This window comes from Rhinolophus sinicus, linkage group LG16 (genome assembly GCF_036562045.2).
Source record: "Rhinolophus sinicus isolate RSC01 linkage group LG16, ASM3656204v1, whole genome shotgun sequence".
Classification (NCBI taxonomy): Eukaryota; Metazoa; Chordata; class Mammalia; order Chiroptera; family Rhinolophidae; genus Rhinolophus; species Rhinolophus sinicus.
Window position 1 is genome coordinate 29341506 of NC_133765.1, and position 20109 is coordinate 29361614.

General features: G+C 48.2%; 1 long non-coding RNA gene across 4 annotated transcripts in view; it reads left to right on the forward strand.

Annotated features, from left to right (window-relative positions):
- The first annotated feature begins 554 nt into the window (after positions 1–554).
- LOC109448612 (uncharacterized) overlaps positions 555–20109 on the forward strand; it is a 57084-nt gene continuing 37529 nt past the window's right edge. For 3 of the 4 annotated variants that reach the window (XR_012492625.1, XR_012492627.1, XR_012492626.1), the window contains exons 1-2: positions 555–1782; positions 2051–2161. This is a non-coding gene — a long non-coding RNA (uncharacterized LOC109448612). The remainder of the gene's footprint in view (positions 1783–2050; positions 2162–20109) is intronic. The other variant, XR_002137553.2, reaches the window with a different exon arrangement.

Genomic DNA, 20109 nt, shown 5'->3' on the forward strand with positions numbered 1-20109 from the left:
GGCCCACCCTGATGACCTCATCTAAACTAATTGCATCTGCAGTGACCCTACTTCCAAATAAGGTCAAATTCTGAGGTCCCAGGGGTTAGCGTTTCAACATATCAATTTGGGGAGGATATAATTCAACCCATACAAAAATGGGTGCATAGTAGAACCTGTCTCGTAGGGTGGTGGCTGCATAGATGGAATGAGATAACACAGGAGAAGTGCTTAGTCCAGTGCCTGGTGGGTTGTAAGTGTACAAAGAAACGTGACCTAGGATAACCATCATTGTGGTCATGGACCTCTCGGTCACTCACCCAGGGATCCCTTCTTTCTTCTTTCTTGATCAAGTCCCCTAAGGTGGTTCAGGATACCCATCTGTCCAGGCCCAGCAAATTGGTTATGTCTAAATTGAACCACCACCAACAAACAAAAGGCAATGACCCAAGTCTTTGGTTAGCCCTGAGTCACACGTCCAGCCTATATTGGTTACCTGTTACTAAGTACAAATTCCCCCCACACTTAGCAGTTTCAAACAACCCATATTTATTATCTCACAGTGTCTCTGGGTCAGCAATCCAGGCATCGCTTAGCTGAGTGCTCTGCTTCACAGTCTTTCCCAAGGATGCTATTACGGTGTCAGCCCTTGGTCCACGCTCTCATCTGCAGGCCCGACTGGGGAAGGGGCCCTTGCCAGGGCACTCAGTGATGGTTGGCAGGATTCAGTTCCTCACAGGATGTTGGACTGAAGGCCTCAGATGCTCACTGGCTGTTGCGTTGACTGCAGGCCACCCTTAGTTCCTTGCCACATGGGCTCCCCCACATGGCACCTTATTCCTTATTACATCAACGTGTGCGACCTAAGAGGGGACTAGAGAGTGTCTGCTGCTAGCAGGACAGAAATCACCATCATTTTTAACTTAATCACAGAGACGACATCCCATTACACTTGCTGTATTCTATGGATGAGAAGCCAATCATTCGGTTCTGCCCACACTCAGGAGGCGGGGATTACACGAGGGTGTGAACGCCAAGAGGCAGCCATCTTTGAAGTCTGTCAGTCACACACATGTACCAGCCAGAGGTGAAGTCAGCTCCCCTGGACTACAAGGATGGAGAGTGGAGGGAACAAACCCCCCCACCCCCAAGGAGTATCGGGATGCTTTTGTTATTCTTTTTCCAGAAGAAGGGAGAATGGCTCCGAGATGGACAAACAGCAAAGGCCTCTAACAAAGCAACTGAAGGAATTTGTAGCAAACACCATTATCTACTTGCTTGTTTCTAGAAGGATGTACTATTTCCCGAGTGAAAAATGTCTGGCTTACCACATTCTCACCAGCATTGAGCATTATTGGGGGTTCCCCCCCCCGCCTCAACTTTTGCTAGCTTGAAAGTTTATAAAAACGATTTCTAAGTGTTGTTTAGCTTGCATCTCTCTAATAATAGTTGTTGAATGGCCCTCCGTATTTGTTTTAGAACTGCATTTCCTCTCTAACTGTTCTTCGGGCATTTAGTATATGCTTACCTATGAATCCCCAACAAGATTATAAAATTCTCAAGAGCAAGGATCACATCCCCCCAGGGCACCCAGGCAAAGTTCCCTGCCCTCCCAAAGACTGAACAAATGATATTTACCAACCCATGGGTTTCGTGCCTTCCTGATATTTGCTGAGCTCATGATTCTTTCACAAGAGGGACTTTGAATCTGCATAAAAATACACGTGTAACTGAAAGAAGCAACAAATTGTGCTGGGTCCACAGAGTTCAGAAGAACTGCAGCCCAGGTCTGCAATTAATAAGGTTAATTTAACTTCGTACCTCTTCATTTTGAAAAGAGTGGCTCGATTTGAGGGGGAGGAGGGAATGTCATTTTATTCTTGTGATAAATGAAAGGTTAATTTTTAAGTCTTCTTTAAATAACCCTCCGAGAGGCGCTAGAGATGAAATTACTTTTAATTGGCCAACTTAGCACTAGCTTTTGAATACCCAAGTGAGTAGAATGAGACTTCAGTCTGTTCCAAACTTGAACTTGTCTTTTTTTTTTTGTCTTGCTCTCCCTCTTTCCCAGGCCAAGAATTTACGACTCTCCTCTCTGAGTCAGAGGCCTTCTGCACGGCTGGAGTCTCTGACCACCGTCTGCTTCTACTCACCAAACACAAGGCAGCAGCTGAAGGTCAAGGTAGGTTGGGAAGGACTGAGCTTCTGCACTTTTTTTTTTTCCTGTCTTCGGTAGGCCTGAAGATCTATCAGTGCTGTGGAAATGGCATGAACTGGGATCAAATCCTGGCCCCACCATTTCTTAGCAGTTGACCTTGGGCAAATGCCTTAGCATTCCTGAGGCTCAGTTGCTTCGTCTGTTCCAAGGGGGTGGTGCTACCCCCCATAAAGGCTGCGATGAGTGGTGTGCAGGTAAATGGTTAATAATTGGCTCTTTGGAGGAAAATCGATTGGTAGCATTTGCCAGTTACCGTGGTGTAAATACTCCTGCCACGGCCAATGTCAAGCTAGCACTGTGGGGTCACTGTACAGAGCTGAGAAGAGATGTGCAGTAACATATACCATTGTATAGCATTTTCACCACACACACATGACAGACATAAATAATCTCAGGAACATAGATAACAGAAAAATGTAGTAAATTAAGCAAGCAATTTTGAGTACTTATGCCCTTTGTTTTTAATATAATTTATTGTACATTTATATAATTCTTTTTAAAAATAATAGCTGTACCTCCCTGCTCTCTTAAATCCTACCCCTTAGGGAGACATGGGGACCCAAAGTTGAGATGGAAGGGACAAGTCTGCAGGTGACTAAAGTACAATGTAGCTTATCGGGATGTTTAGGGCCCAGAACGTGAAGTCGAACAGACTTGTGTTCAAACCCTGCTTCCCCAGATGGATTCGCTTGGTCAGGCAGCTCACCGTCTCTGTAAAATAATCGTGTTGCATAAAATAATTGTTTTATGCTCATCCATAAAAGAATCCTCTTCCCTTCGGGTTATTGCCGGATCTAATGAGATAATGTGGGAAACACTTTTAGCACAGCGCCTGGCACATAGTAACAGCTCAATAAATGGTAGATGCTCTCATCATTAATGTGATAATTGCTCTGATGGGGAAGCGTGAACGTCACATCAGGAGTCTGGCAGAGGGACAGATAAGGAGCTGGGCTCAAGCCAGGCACCAGGAAGGAGGCAGGGCCTGCAGTTTGAGCTGGAAAATTGGGAGGGGAGTGCCTTGAGCCAATGAGCAACCCCACACTTTTAAAAGAAAAAACCCAAATAGGAACTGCCTCATGCGTTGGATGTAAGTCCCTCTCTCTGGGTTGCGAGCAAGGGTCAGGAAAGCAAGTCAATGAGCTTAAAGAGTAAAAGCAGTTAAACCGACGTGAGGCACTGCCTGCCTCCTTCACCCAGTGGGCAGCGGTGGGGGGCCTCAGCCTGGAGCTCTGTGCTCTCAGGGTGATGGGAGCAGAAGCACCGCCGAGGCAGGGCCTCACACCAGAGCTAACCTTCAGAAGCCATCTGTTGCTTGGAGAAGGAGCAGATGTGATCGCTAACCCAACCTGCCCTTATTGCTGGAGGCCCAACCCAGCATCCTCTCTGGTTCAGATGGAAGCGACAAGATTGCTAGGAGGTGACTGGCTCGTGTCCTTGGAGCTGAGTCTGGGGTGAGCTGGGACTCTGTCTCCAGTGCTCCTCCACCAGGAGACCTTCCGGGCGGTGCCTGGAGGAGCCTAATGGCTGCTGTGCAAGCAGGAGGACAGACGGGCACGTGTGAGGACAAGGGACGTGAAGATTGTGCTCACGTTGCAGCCACACATCCCTGCCTCGCCTTTCCCGTCCGAGCCTGGGGTTTTCTTAAACAAGAAATTACCAGTTATTGTTAACACTGAAGGTACACCCAACTGGCTGGTCAACGTGGCTGGCCACCTTTGATCTGCAGCCATTACTCATAATGCTACCCCCAACTTCCTCTCTCTGAGCTGCAATAAAATGGCAACAATAGCTAACAGCACCGAGTGCCAGGCCCTTTATGTGCATACTCTCATTTAATTCCCACAGTAACCTATGGCGTAGGTTTCATCCTATTATCCCCATTTTATAGATGAGAAAACTGAGCTCAAATAAGAGAATAGGCCGGTCCAGGGTGATCCAATCAATAAATAGCTAAACGCAGGGTTTAAACCCAGGTCTGTGTGGCACCACCGCTCACTTGCTACCCGTGGCCCAGAATGCCCTGTGTTCCTCTGATAAATTACCCCCGGGGCAGGCCAGGACTAGGGTGAGACCAGCAGGTGCAAAATGTAAGTGGGTGGTCACTCTTAGGCTCCACAATTCCAGGGTGGGCGCTTGCGTGATGCTGTGAGTGAGTGACGGCCTCTTTCCATTTTGCGCCCTGGGTGCCTGCCCTATACTTGCCTCTAGGTAAATACTTGCCTCTAGTAGCTTATTGCCCATCCCAAGGTCAGGGCAGCTCGCAGAAGGAAAGAATGTTCCGGTCAAACCAGATGTGACCAGAGTTCCTTTCTCCCAGTTTCCGCATGGCTCTCCTCAGCCCTGGGGAGTGGGAGACTTGAGAAGCTGGCTTAGAGAAGGACAGAGCATCGACAGCTGGTAGTGGCCCCCGTGGAATTTTTAGAGGCCCTCCATGGACTCTTAGCCTGGGAGAGGATACCTGAAACAGCAGGTCCCGTCTCCTGGACCCCTAGCCACAGCTTCCCTGATCGCCTATTTGCTGGCAGCCGAAGAAGTCAGCACTTGTCTTTGAGCACATCTCGCCCCTGCAGAAATGTCCCTTCGGGATGAACTCAGTGGGACAGGCTTCAGGCACTGGAGCTAGACAGACCTGGTTTTGAATCCTGCCTTCACTTCCAACCACCTGTGTGCTTTTGGACAAAAGGCTTTTTCCTCTCCATGCCTTGGTTTCCCCATCCATAAAATGGGACCAATGAGTCATACTTTAAAGGGTGCATTTCTTTCTTGTGGCTGCTCTAACAAATGACCACAAACTGGGTGGCTGAAAACAGCACAATTTTTTTCCCCTCTCAGTTCTGGAAGCCAGAAGTTCAAAATCAAGGTGTGAAGCAGGGCCGTGCTCCCTCTGAAGGCTCTGGGGGAGAATCCTTCCTTGCATCTCTGAGCTCCTAGTGGTCCCAGGGGTTCCTTGGCTTGTGACAGCATCCCTCCAATCTCCGCTTCCGTTTTCCTGTTTATCTGTGTCCTTTTATGTCTCTGGAAGAACACTCGTTGATGTAAGGTCCGCCCTCATCCACTAAGCTCTCATCTTGATTCTACATTAATTACATCTGCAGAGACCCTCTTTCCAAATAAGGTCACATTCTGAGGTTCCAGGGGGACGTGAATCTGGGGGGGGGGGGCGCTATTCCCCCCACGACCCAGAAATGGGCCTGAACTTCAGGACCCTCGAGCAGCATTCCTGTCTCCTCTCTCCTTTCCCGCTTGGAGGCTATGATGGTTAATTTTATGCGTCGACTTGACAGGGCCACAGGGCGCCCAGATATTGGGTTAACCATGATTTTTTGGGGGTGTGAGGGTGTTGAAGGATAAGATTAGCATTCGGTGGGTAGACTGAGTAAAGCAGATGGCCCTACCCCATGCGGGTGAGCTCCACCCGCTCCCTGGAGGGCAGGAATAGTGGGGCAGAAAGGCGAAGGAAGGGGGGGCCTCTCTCTGCCTGTTTCTGAGCGGTGACCTCAGTGTCCTGCCTTTGGGCCAGAATTTACAGCACCAGCTCTCCTGGTCTCCATCTCGCAGACGGCAAATCGTGGGACTTCTCAGCCTACATAATAGCATGAGCCAGTGTCTTGTGAAAAACCGCTCTCCCTCCTCCTCTCAACAGAGAGGTAGTTAGATAGGTATATAGATATAGGTACATGTAATATCTATATTGTATGTAGCTGTATCTGTATCATCGTGGTGATATCTGCATGCAGTGTAGATCTCCACACGTCTAAATCCCATCTCTAGCATATCTCTATATATCTCTGTAGAGATATGACTACATGTATAGAGCTCTCTCTCTCTGTAGCTATTGACGGTTCTGTTTCTCTGGAGAGCCCTGACTAATACAGAGGGTTTTTTCCCCAATGGAAAGAGAAAGGTTGCTTCCAGGAGCAGTGTACTTGTGCTTGTAGCCAATTCCCTCTTCCCCCACTGGCTCTTCTCTGGTGTCTGAGTAAGTGTGGGGGAGGATGAACCCAGCCCAAGTTCTCCACTCATCTGAACTGTACTTTCCGTGCAAATAAACTTTCCCAAGGGGGCTCCCTGCTCCCAGCTATCCGTCCACAGCCTGAGCCCACAGCACCGTGGGTCAGAACAGGACAATCACTGCTCGTGGGAGCCGGGCATGTGCTGGCTGGCATCGGGTCGCGACAGGCCCATAGAGCGAGTCTGATGAGGGCGGTTTACAGGGAAGAACTGAGGGTCAGAGGAGAACAGTAAGGAGCCCAGGGCCACCTGGCCGGTGTTTGAAGGTTATGCTGCTTGCATTGCACCCAGCCCTCAGCCAGACAATTCAGGGTAACACGTGCTCTGTGCCGGGCTGGCACAATGCTGTGCATTAACTCACTTCATCCTTGTGGCCAACTTGCGAGGCTGTTGCCCCCAGTCTGCAGACTGGGCTCACAGAGGCTCGGATGGCAGCCCTGACTCCGTGATCCCGCAGGCATCAGAGCCTGGGGCAGACCCGAGGCTGCCATCCCCAAGGCCCTCCTCGTCCCTCTTCCCAGAGCCCTTTCCGACCCCACACGTCTCTGCCTTCCTGATCCTGCCTGGGAGGTGGGGGCAGCTGTGGGAAGAAGGTTCCCCAGAAGGAGGAGGGTGGGCAGAAGGAAGGTCTTCCTTTTTCAGAGATGAGAAAGAGCCTGGGTGTGTGAGTGTGAATGTGTGTGACCGGGTGTCTGTGTGACTGTGTGTGCATCAGTGTGTATACGAGTGTGTGTGTGTGTGATTTTACAGGGGGTCAGGGAATGGACTGGGGTGGGAGCAGCCATTCCTTGGAGGTTGGGCCAGGGCTAGGGGAGGCATCTCCCCCTAACCCCCACCTCCCTTTCGCTTTCCCTCACCCCGTTCCCAAGGCTCCCTCAGGCAGCCAGGGACAAATGAAAGGAGCGAAGCCAGGCAGCGCATCGCAGGGGGGTCAGCATGGGCTAAGCAGGTCAGGGCCGTGTCTCTGCCTCCCTGGGTTCCTGGACGCTGAGGATTACCGCCTGGTCTTGTGCTGTTTAATCAGCTGGTAGCAATTTAACCATTACACCCCAGTGAGAGAATCCAAGACATTTCCTACAGGGGGGGGGAGGAGAAGACTGAGATGGGAGGAATGCAGAAGGGGGAGTGGAGACAAAAAACAGCTTTATTAAAAAGAAAAGGGGGGAACAGGATCCGTAATTGTACCTCAGTTTGAAACACAGCCCCCGGGGCTGGGTGGGGAAGCCAACCCCTGGAGATGCTGGAAAGACAGAAGCTGGGGAGGTTAAAATGGGGAAGGTGGGTGCCCGGTGGGGGCGGGGGACATCAGAGGAGTTTCAGGGTGGGATGTGGGAAAGAGTTTTGTCTCCTGCAACGAGGGGCGGTCTTCAGTCTCAGAGATGGTTCTGCCCCTTGCAAACAGTGCTGGGTATGGCCCCCCTGAAACCAGACACAGCAGATCAGTTAAGCAAGGATTGGCTAACTCGCTTTGCACCACTGATTTATTTGTAAGTGCTTGGAAAACGGGACTTGTAGGCCAGGTGAGATTCTTTATCAAATGCGTTTTCATTCTTTAAAAAAACAAAACCCTTTCCCAGCCCACTTCCTTCTCTGTGCCCCAGTGTACCTTAAGTGTCCCTACCTGAGCCCAGGTGGCTGTGCAGCCAGCTGCGCCCCCAAGCCAGGAGGGAAGGAGGGAGCCTCCTGGGCAGTCTGATGTAGAGCATAAGGGAGTGTCCTGGAAGAAAGCAGGGATGGCATTTGGGGCACAGAAAGAGCACCGACCTTGCGTTCTGGGGTATGGGCCCCAGGGCTCTCCTTGACTGGCTGAGTTAGCTGGGGCAAGTTGCTTAGCCCCTCTGAACCTCCGGTCTTCCTCTTGATTTATAGGGCCTGGCACACTTTTTCTGCAAAGGCTTCTATGGTAAATATCTTTGCAGGCCACACTGTCTCTGTGGCAACTATTCACCTTTGTTGCTGTAGCCTGAGGGCAGCCATGGTCATACATAACAGAACAAGCATTGCTGTGTCCAGCACCACTGTATTTACAAAAATAGGCAGCTGGCCTGCGGGCTGTAGTTTGCTTCCCCCTGATCGAGACAACAGGAATGATGGTGCCCACCTCCTCGGTTCCGTGAGAAATAAACACAGATATGTGTGGCAGCCCATGGCTGTGGTCCAGACACATTGGTTGATTGTCACCCAGGGTGGGACAGTGACACAGCAGAGATATTTCTGACCAACAGACTGTCCACCAACGTTTCATCATTTTGTGTCAGGCACTGGGCAGATGTGATGATTAAGTCAGCAAAGAAGCCCCTCGTAGGAGCCTAAGGGGACAAGGGCCTGGGCACTAAGGAGCTGGGCTTTGAAGGGTGAATAGGAGTTTTCAGAGAGAGGACATGACAGGTAAAGGCAAAGAAATGACATTCCTATTCAGGGGAACAGCATGTGCATAGACACAGAGGCCAGAGGGCCCAGGGGTGGGTCGTGGGAGAGAAAGGGGAAGGAGAAAGGCAGGTGTCAAAGAGCAGGCCTCTCCTCATACCCTACCTTGGGTCAGGAACAGAAAGGAGTGTTTCAGGCTGGAGGGGGTGTTTGAAGTCCAGCAACCAGAAGCGTCTCAGCTCTGCCCACTGACCCTTTGTTTTCAATGTCTCACAGCCCTGAGTAACCTCCACTCCTTCCAGCCAAAGAGGCTGCAGGGTATTATGGTGAAAAACAAGGACGTGGTATCACACGGATGTGGTCTCAAATGCCCCATCGAAGATTTGCTTGCTGTGTGGTCTTCGGTAAATGTCTTCAGCTCTCTGAGCCTCTGTTTTCTCATCTGTAAAATGGGGGCCGCATTGTCACCTACCCAGCAGGTGTCCTGCTGGTGGATTAAACGGGATGGCGGAGTGCAGTGCTTAAACAGGGCTTGCCTGGCACACACCAAGCACTTCCTAAGCAGAAGCTGTTGTAACAATAATTACCAGTGATGACAGTAATAATTGCCATTATTATTATGATACCCCTCGTGCCCCTCAGCTCCCACTGCAAAGGGTCTAAATGGGCCGTGGTGCCCAAGTCTGGGTGGTGGCTCGGCCCTTCACTCTGCCACAGGACATGGACTTCAAAAGCTCCCTCGTTGTTGGGTTGGAGAACAGGGAACCCACGTGCCAGGCGCAGAACACTTCTCGCTTCCTCTATCCCTTACGGCAGTTCTGCAAGATACGCTGTACCAGCCGCCCCATTTTCCAGATGAGGAAACTCAGGAGTAGTGAGTGTTTAAGTGACTTCCTTAGATTCAAATCTATTGAATCTAAGAGACTATTGCTGAGCTGGGGTTTAAAACAAAAAAAGAGGGCTTTCCAAACTCCAGGCTCTTTCTAGACCACGTCAAAACACCCCCACCAACCTATCCAAGTATCAAACCTGCCATCTTGGTAGAGTGACCAACCATCCTGCTGTATCCAGAACTGAGGGGATTTGGGGGTACCAGACTTTCAGGGATAAAATAGAGTGGAGGCCCTACCTCCCCAGCCTGCCTTCAAACGTTCCTCTGTGCCGTGCGCTGTGTGTGGGTAGAGCCTTCAACTGCCATCGCTGTGTGTCCCTGTCGACTTTCCAAAGTAAACCTTTATGATATCACCTGCGGGCACAACGTACTAAAATTAAAGTATTAGTTAAAATACGTAAAACATGAAACAGCAAAAGCAATGGAAACAGCTGAAATAGTATAATAAAACATGTCATTACAGCAGATTAGGATGAAAAATAGTTCTTGCATTATGCCCCGAAGGTTGGCAAACTGAGACTTCGTAAATATGTCAAGAAATGTACACACAAGCGCGCACACATAGATATTTATACACGAAATCTCAGAAGCAGTGGAAACCGCTGAAATGGTGGAATTATGTGCATTTCGCGTACACAGCATGCGTTAGTTAAGCCTGGTTTATGTAACTCGCTCGGATCTGTATTGAGGAGGGGGCAGAGCTTCTGGAATCTGCCGTGTCACAAGGCTCCTCCATTCTCCATCAGGCGCTCTCTGGGAACTTAAAAGCAATCTGTGCGAGATCAGCTTTCGGACCCCCGAGCCTTTGCCTATCAGAGGTCTCTCTGGACTTTACCTCGGTTTGTGCACAGATCCCACGTGACACCACATTCCTGCCGCTAATGGGTTCACAGTCTGTTTTGCCATATGGGGGGAGCTAGAGTTTCTTAAAGGCAGCCGCAAGCCAACTTTTACTCACAATCACTCCCTCTGGGATTGACCGACACTCGCACTTTGGGCCCAGGGAGGGGATCAGCCATCCTCGTTGGCTCGGGACTGCCCAGCTCTAGCGCTGACAATCCTGCATCCCAGGAAACCCCTAGGTCCCGGGCCAACGGGAATGGCTGGTCCCCCTGTAATAATGTCCTGATCCCATGGCTCTCTCAGCGTTCAACTTCCTTCTACCGTTACGTTTTCCAATTAAAGATGGACAAAGCCAGTGAAATCGTCACAACCCATTCCTGAGTCATTCTTTCCCCACTGATGCAAAAAGGGAGGTGTAACGTGGGTTATAAGAATTAGCATAAAGACAGGAATGAATTGTTTGTGTGTCACCCAGCCCTTGAGCACTACTGTCCACTGCTGATCAGCAAATTAGCCAATTGCTTCTGGGTTGATCTTTCTGGTGGGTCTTAGGGTCTGTTTTATTTAACTGACGGCATTCTGACTGATAGCAGGACTCTGAGAGTGATAAATTGCGTCCATATTTACTCTTCTTCCTAAAGCTAATTGTTGGGGGGTTGTGTTTTAAATACCTTTTTGATGTGCTAAGAGCTCCCTGTGAGGTAAATAAACAGACTTTTAGGTTTAGCCTAGAAGTGTCCGCAGAAGTGAAGCCCCTAATTCACAGTAGTTAATGGACATTAACCTCTCAGCTCACACCCTCATCCTATAATCATTGTCATTACTTATAATAACATTTTACACTTGTAGGTCAGCTTTGCTTTCTAAGTGCTCTAGTCTCCCCTAATGAGTAGCTTTTGAATCTAAATAATGAAGTATTTGCCCTTCTCAGGTTTCCACGTCTGGGGCGGATGGAGAATGCTCTTCTCCCGACCTTTGGTTGTGTGTGTGTGCGCACGCACACACACATTCACACTCATGGGCACACACTCACACATGCATACATTTACACACACACACACACACACACACACACACCCTCTGAGTTACCAACAGGAACTAATATCTCTTGTCTTCAAGATGCAAATAATCAGGAACATTTGAGATCTTGCTCCCCGGCATATGCCATCAGTTTGGCTCAAATAAACTCATAAAAATTCCCTTTAAAAAAAAGATGCAGATAATCATGATAGCTACCATTTTTTGAGCGTTTAAAATCTGCCCAGGTACTGTGCTGCAGGCACTCATGCCTCTCATTTTCACAGCAACCCTCTGAAGTACCCGCTCAACCCATTTTACAGAGAGGGAAACTGAGGGCCCCAAAGGTGCAGTAACTTTCTCAGGGTTGCACAGCTAATAAGTTACAAAGTGCTATTCCCAACCTATGACTGCCACCAGGGCCCACACCCTTAGCCACCACTGACCCAAATAACCTTGGCCAACTCTGGTCCTTTGAATATCTGCCCATTGTCCGTGGGCAAACTTCAGGAACAGAGAGTGCCCAGGAGCCCCTTCCGATGGGTGGCATTTTGTAGCTACAGAGCACTGGAAACAGGTTGCCCCATTACAGGGCCAGAATTGGCACTGTCCTTTCTGGACCCGGCCTGGTGTTGGAACCGTCTGGACCTGGAGCTGCCATCTCCCAGAGGAGGCTGAAGTGTGACTTGCTGGACCCTTCTTCACCTTACAGGCCCTGGGCCAGTCCACTTCTCTAGTGCCCAGTCTCCCTTTCTGGATGGATATGGCATTTCCCCTCTTCACAGCCAGGAAGGGGGAGAAGGTGACTGTGGCTTGTGTCACAGCTGCCACCTCAAGGCTAGGGCCTCCAAGGGACAAAAGCCCAGGTTCTCGTTCCTTCTGGCCCTAAGGAGACAAGACTGTGGCAAAGAGGGGAAGAGCCGGTCCCCTCAGCATCCTTTCTGCTGGCAGCTTGAAGCTATTTGAGGTGTCAAGCGTCCTGTTTGGTTTCGAGGCAAAGGTCACTTGGCTAGGGAGGAGCCCCATTTTCAGCAAGTGTTCTAGCAGAATGCCAGAGACCAAAATTATATGTCTTCCCTTCACGGCTTAGAAAGCAGCCTTCCAGGGGGTTCTGCCCATGTATAATTCAAGAAGCGCCGGAGCTGGAAACTGCAAACGTGGATTTTCCTTCCCGGGGAGGATCTTTGTCTCAAGCCACAATTGTTTAAGATTGCAGTGTCGCGTGCATGGACTGGAATGGCTCTGACCCCTTGTTCAGGTGACACTTATGAGGCCTTCCTCATTGAGGAGCCTGCAAGGAGACACACAGCTAAAAACCTGAGTGGCTTTGGTCTGCATCCAAAGTTCTTTATCTCTCCTTTTCTTTGTCCTTTTCAAGAACACAGAAGCATGAAACAAATAGCAACCTGCCCAGCATCTCAGAGGCTCCAAGGACACCTTTCTGCTGGGAGGTGGCAGCTTAAATGCCCAGAGACTCTCAAACAACCAGCTTGAGTATTTCACCCGCCCCAACCCAAACTGGCAGGTGACCAGGAGGCCAGGACGCTGAGGTCCTCATGCCGCTCACTTGCGTCTTATGGGCCTTGCCGGAGCTGGCCCTGAACATAGTCGCAGTTTCCATTACCGGGGACAGAATCACTCACGGCTGGCAGCTCTCCAGACAATCTCACTTCCCGGGGCGTGGCAGGAGTGCAGACTCCAGAAGCCAGGATCTGGGTTCAAATCTCCACCCTGCTACTCACCGGCTGTATGACCTTGAGCAAGTCGCTGAATGTCTTTGGGCCTGCTTTTTGTCACCTATAAAATGGAGCTAATAATGCTTGCCTTGTGGCATTGTGAAGATTACAGTGCTTGCCTGTAAGGCCCAGGGCCGGCCTCAGTAAGCACAGTGCCTGCCACTGTGATACGTACTTTTAGGAGAAATATTTTCGTCTTGCACTAAGCTGGAGACATACCTTGACTGCGTTGGTGGAAAAGTGAATATAATTGGGGCTGGATTGTATTCATATGTGTGCGTATGCAATCGTAAAATATAAGATGGGGGTGCCAAAAACATGTACACAAGTGGACACTTGGGTCAATGTTGCTCAAGCAGTAGATCGCCGTCATCAGAAGTGTCTGGACGCTGATGGGAACCACTTTGAGCACCTCTTGTCATTGCAGAAGTCACATGTGACTTGAATTCATCTTTTGTTATCAGTGTCTATTGAGTATGACAATTTTAATACAGGTTTCCTTTCTTAAAATGCGGACACATTTTTTTGGCACCCTCTGTATTTAGCCCACAAAAGTCACGTGTGGACCTGCTGATGCCCGCTCAGCACATTACAACCGTCGCCTATGAACCCCACAGTCCTTTGTGGCAAGTATATGAGCCCCATTTTAGAGGTGGAGAGCTCGGGGCTCAGAGAGTTTCGTTGAGTGTCAAGGCCGCACTTCTGGTAAGCCCTGGGGTCTTCTTGTTTGGTCCCTGCTTTAAATCAGAAGTCGCCTTCATCCAGCGAGGAACAGAAGAGAAAGTTACCCTGGCCCTGCCTTTGGTGGGGTCACAGGTAGGGCCTTTGCCTACGTAAACCCCCACCAGGGTCTTGGCCGCGTCCGCAAACCTGTGCTACTGTTTACTCAATAAATTTCTTTAAATGAACTCAGTTCTTTATTTATTGAAATTAATGTATTTTAAAAGAAACATGTTATATGTCCCTCCCACAAATGTAAACCTGGGATCACTGGCCACAATTAAAATTTTAAAAACCCAGGTATCAAAATTAAAAACGTTCACATGTGGGCCACCTGAAATCATCTTGCATCAGGGCTGGGACTACAGTGAGATGAATGAGCATTGAGATCATGAGGGTCAACAGTCATGTGCATCATGTGAATGGGGGTCAAGGTCATTGACGTGGGGGTCCGAGTCAGGTGAGCGAGGATAAGATCCCTGTCTTTATTATAAATTTTGATATTTGTTTATCATGGCTGTTTTCATTCATCTTAATTTTGAAAAAGATTGCATTAAAGATTTTATCTTGATTACTGAGTTTTTTGGTGGCCCCTTAAAATTTGGGCCAGAGGCAAGGGCCTCACTTGCCTGACCTTAGCCCTGGCCCTGGGTTGCATACAGAAGGAACGTGCTCCCCACTTGGAGAAACCCAGTCCTACGTCAGCAACTGGCGTGGTGGAGTCGATGGGACCAGGTCAATGTCAGCAGACATGCGCAGTGGGATGTGTGGGCGGGGCATGCACATCAGAAGCGCCCTGCAAATGGATTTGGAGAACTATTTTCAAGGCCGAATTAACTCCCAGGCCTGGAGGGACCATTAACTTCTGCTCTTAGACTCCCCTTAATGGACTGCTTGCTCACTCCCCACCCGAGGTAAACCGCTTCCCTCGCCCTCCCTGGATGGCCCTAGGCCTGGTGTTTATAAAGGCATTTGCACTCCCAGGAGAAGGGAGGATGTATGGTGATTGTTTCATCATTAAGTTAACTCTGCGACAACTCAGATGCAGCACGGGGGTGTCCCCATTCCTGTCCTCCCGCTGACCCACGAGTGTCCACTGTTTGTAAATACCACCCAACGCAGTGAACAGGTGTAAGATCTGGCTGAGTGAGCCCAGGCTGGGGCTGGAATGCAGAATTGCACCTTGTGTGTAGAGGGTTCTCAGGCCGCAGAGTTCCAAACATTTCACAGGCCCTTTCTAGCAAAGCTAATTAACTCCCCACTCCCCCGGGGAACCGGTGCCGAGCAAGGCAGAGCAAGGCATAGGAATTATTGATGTGACCGAGTTTCCTAACAGCTGGTGGGTTGGGGCAGCCTCCTTGCACTGATCTGAGGGGCACTAGGACCTCAAGGCCTATGCACAGGCATATGAGCACAGATAAGCCAGGGTCTGAAATCCCACCATTTGATATCAGTAAAGCTTGGGGGAGCTCTCTGAAATGTGCCAGTTCAGATGCAACTCTCCTTGAAAGGGGGACCCTTGAGCCTTTGAGTAGATAACTTCATCTGGTTGGGGTATGTTCTCTGAGCTAGGGCTTTGGATGAACGGGACACCAAATAGAAGACAGAAAGGCTGGGGAAGAAAGAGGTGCTCAATAAACACATAGGGAATCTCTCGAGGGTGTAGAAGGTAGTGTGGTAACACATTCATTCATTGATTCAGCCAATATTTACTAAGTACCTGCCAGTAGCGAAGGGATACAGAAAAGGCCCCTGCCCTTATGGAACTTACAGTCTAGTTGGGAGACAAACCTTAAGAAATGAATCAACTCCTTATTCAGCCTCTAAGGCCTTTTATGATCTAGCCCCTGGCCTTGTCTTATCTCCTCTACCACCCTTCCTTGGACAACCAAGCTCCAGCTACTTGGTTTTCTTTTATCTCTCAAACACACCAAAGACATTCCTACCCCAGGACCTTTGCACATGCTGTTTTCTCTGCCTGGTGCACCCTTTCCCAGTTTTCGTAGGACTCTTTCCTTCTCAACTCTCAGATCTCATCAAAAACATCACCGCCTCTAAAGGCTTTTCCTGACCACCCCACCTAAATTTCCCATCTCTTCTCTGTCACTTTCTAGCCTTTAGGTTTGTTTTATTTTCTTCCCAGCACTAATCACTTTCCTGGATAACTATTTGTTTCTGAGTTCGGCGTCTTTCTTCTCCATGTAAATGTGAGCTCCTTAAAAGAAAAGTCCTTGTCTAGATAAAGGAAGCAAGAAGCAAACAAAAAGTTAATAAGTGATTGTGACTTGTGATGCAGTGAACAGTTGGAAGAGAGTAACACCAACAGGTGTGGCCTGTTTAGTGGGGAGTCGGGGGGCGGCACAGAAGACCTTCCCAAAGGGCAATGTTTAAACTGAAGCCTGCAGGACATGGAGGGGTAGCCTGGGAAAAAGTTGGGGGCTTGGGAGAAGGTTTCAGACAGAGGAGCACCCATGCAAGAGAAAAATCCAACATAGGCAAAAAGTTGGTACTTTTCAGGGAACTAAAAACGTACCTCTATGGACAGTGAAACCTGGGTTTGAATTTTGGCTCTGCTGCCTCCCAGCTGTATGACCCTTGGGCAGGTCACCGCCCTCCCTGGGCCTTAACCTCCTCCTCTATAAAATGAGGATTAAAATGCCTTCCATGAACCGTATTATAAAAACGGTGTAAGATAATATATAAAGAGAGTTTGGCACACAGTAAAAGCTTAATAGATGTTCTACCTCCCTTCCCTTCATGAGGTTGCTTAGAGACACCCCAGGCTGCTAGGACTGACCTCATTTAAGAGAGGACCCTCTACACCCCATGCCCTATGCCCACTACCTTGCCTCTCTCCCAGATCTGAATCGCCACCTGCCCAGCTTCTCCCATTTGCACAGTGTACCTGCCTCCTGTGGGTCTTTGCCTACAGTCCCCTCACTGACAGCTGCTCAGAGCTGGCAGTGATGTCTTGTCCCACGGAGCTGGAACCATACCCCAGAGCATCTAAATACAAGACCAGCGTTCCATCCATTATACCAGACTGATGTTTAGAGCCCAGAGCTTGTGACCGATCAATATCAAGGGTGTCCCACGCTTCAGTTCAAGACCCAAGAAGTAATAGCACCGACCTGCCTGCCCACCCAAGCTGAGGCATCGCCAGCAGGATAATAGTGCCAGGGTACTACCAGTTACCAAGTACTGTCAAGGAGCTAGGTATGCTGCTAAGTTCCTTACGAGCACGATCTGATTGTGCTACCTCAGTAACCCCCAGCGTCTTAGATTCCCATTTTATAGATGAACACATTAAATCTCAGAGGTGAAGTGACTCGCCCGAGATCCCATAACTGCAAAGACACAAAGTTTATAACCCAGGTTATTAAAAATCTTTAATAACCGGCACAGCATGGCCACTGGCCAATCAGAATAAACACTAGCTACGAACACCCAGAGTGGCATACTAATAAATGCCTAATAGTTGAACATCAGCCCCTGAGAGGCTGGCTTCCATCCATTATGCTGTGGGTGCCCCCTGGGGAAGTCACTGTACTGGGGGTAAAAATGAGGGCACTCCCTGCTGGGTCAGTCAGCTTGGGAGCACCCCAGTACCAGGGTGTAGAGAATATGGTCTTCTGCCAGGAGGCTGCCTCCATGAGACCGATTAGCACCTCACTGAGGGGTGGGCAAAGCCCAGAAGTGTGGCCCAGAGTCTGGGAGTGGCCACAGGGACATACATATTGGTGTGAATCCAAGCAGAGAAGAGCTCAGGTTGGTGTTTAGAGACCCACAGGGGCCTGGGGGCACTAAAGCAAGTGAGGGCTGAACATCTCAGCCGAGGTTCCTGTGTCTGAACCCAGGCCCGATTCCTTCACGTGATTCGGCCATAATTCCTTTATTTCCATTCAAGACAGCAGCCCACATCTACTACCTGTTAGCTGTGCAGCCTTGACCAAATTGCTTCATCTTTCTGTTTTCTCATCTACAAAATGAGTACATAAATAAAACTTTTTAAGCTCTCAATATTCAGTAAATAAATCATTTCCCCTGGATGGTTATATCAAAGACCAGTCACACCACACTATTCACTTTTCTTCTGACACTTTCACACTTTGTACTGGTTAGGAATTGTGCTTGGCTGCTAGGAACAGGGACCTGAAATAACAGTGGTTTAAGCAAAGTAGGGGTTTATTTTCTTTTCACTTAAAAATTAGTCCCGGCCTGGCATGGAGTACACCCCAAATTATCAATGTCTCATGTCTATTTTGTCTTTTTCTGTTATCCTTATTGCATGGTTTCCATTATCAAGGTCACAAAATCAGTGCTACATCTCCAGCCATCACGTGTTCATTCCAGACATGCAGAAAGAGGAAGAGGGAAAGGCAAAAGATTATCTCAGCTGAGTCAACCCCATTTTTAAAAATGCTTTTCTGGAAGCTCCACCCAACTACTTCCTACATTCTAATGATCAGAAATGGCTTGGCAACATATCCTCAAAGGAAGCTGGGAAATGTAGGGTTTTTCTAGTTGGTTTCCTGCCACTCCTAACAAAAATCAGTTTTGTTGCTAAGAAAAGGGGATATAGATATGGGGCGGGCAGCCAGCAGAATCTGCCTCTTTTTGTCCATGATGTTTCTGCACTTGACATATCCCCTCCCTGTTAAAATCATACTGATCCTTTGAGTCTTGGCTTCCCTAAAGTCTTACCTGGAATCCTGTCTCTAGCATGCGTCCCTTCCTACCTGCGTAATAGCCAAATGTGGCCGCTGAGCACGAACAAGTGGCTGGTGCGACTAAACGAACTTTTAATATTATTTCATTTTAGTTAAATTTAAGTTTAAAAAATCCCTAATACTGCCTTCAATTCTTGAAAAACTTGAATGATGTTTGTTTGGAACAACTTGGGTATGCAGATCTACTTGTTCAACCGTAAATTTTATGAAATCACAATGCAGATCAAGTATTTTCAGTGAAAATTTAGTATCTGCATTGAGATGTACTATATAGTCACACACAGATTTCAAAGATGTAGTCCCACAAAAACACACACACACATATATATATATACAATATCTCACTAAGTTTTATTTTTGAGTACATGTTGAAACAATATTTTGGGTATATTGGGTTAAATAAAACATCTTATTAAAATTAATTTCATCTGTTCCTGTTTACCATTTTGATGTGGCTACTAGGACATTTGAATTACACCGTGGCTCATGGTATGTTTCTATTTCACATCTCTTCTTTCCACCTTCTGTGTTCAAATCAGTTGTTAATGTAGCTATCTCCCTACTCCATGCACGGTAGGATTTATAGGTACAATTTACTGAGCACTTACTATGTACTAGGCACTGCGCTGTTTGTTTTTTTAATTTAAAATATTTTAAAATATTTAAAATACAAATTCAAAGGAAGTTTCAAAAAATGAAGATAACAACAAAAGGACAAGAGACCCTTCAGCCAGCTCCCCCCATGGAAACATCTTGTGTAATTATAGTCCAATATCCAAACCAGGAAATAGCATTGGTACAATTGACCAATTATTCAGGTTTCACTGGTTTGGGGTGCACTTGGGTAATTCTGTAGATAACCTTGTGTAGTAACCATGACAGTCAGGATACAGAACTGTTCCATCACCTCAACGCTGCCTCGTGTTACCTTTTTAGAGTGACAACTCCCCCTCCCCAAGTCCCTGGCAGCCATTAACCTATTCTCCGTTTCGTTATTGTGAAAGTGTTATATAAATGAAATCATCCAGTATGCAGACTTTTGAAATTGGCTTTTTTTTTCTCCACTCGGCACAATGCCTTTGAGATGCATCCAAGTTGTTCTATGTATCAATAGTCCATTCCTTTCTATTGCTGCAGAATAGTCCATAGGACGGATGTACCACACTTTCTATCCATCCTCCAACTGAGGGGCATTTTGGTTGTTTCTAGTTTTTGGTAATTGCGCATAAAGCCACTGTAAACATTCGTGTACAGGGTTTTGTATGAACATAGGTGTTTATTTCTCTGGGATCAAGGCGCTATGTTTTTTAATGTAGGATCATTTTACAATACAGTTGCTATTGTGGTAGACAACTGTTAGAGTTGAGGGAAGAATATTGGCTTTGAAGAAACACACCAGGATTTGGATCTTGACTCTGCCACTTACAGTGGGCACTGCTCTCAGTTCACTCCTCTGTAAAATGGGAATGTTAACACAGTCTCGGGATTCATGAGGCTGAGAGATACACATATCCAGGGCCCACACCTGGCATCGTGTGGCGGTTAGTAGGTACTCCACCCGTGCAGATGTCTCTCCTTGTGTCCCGTGGTGCC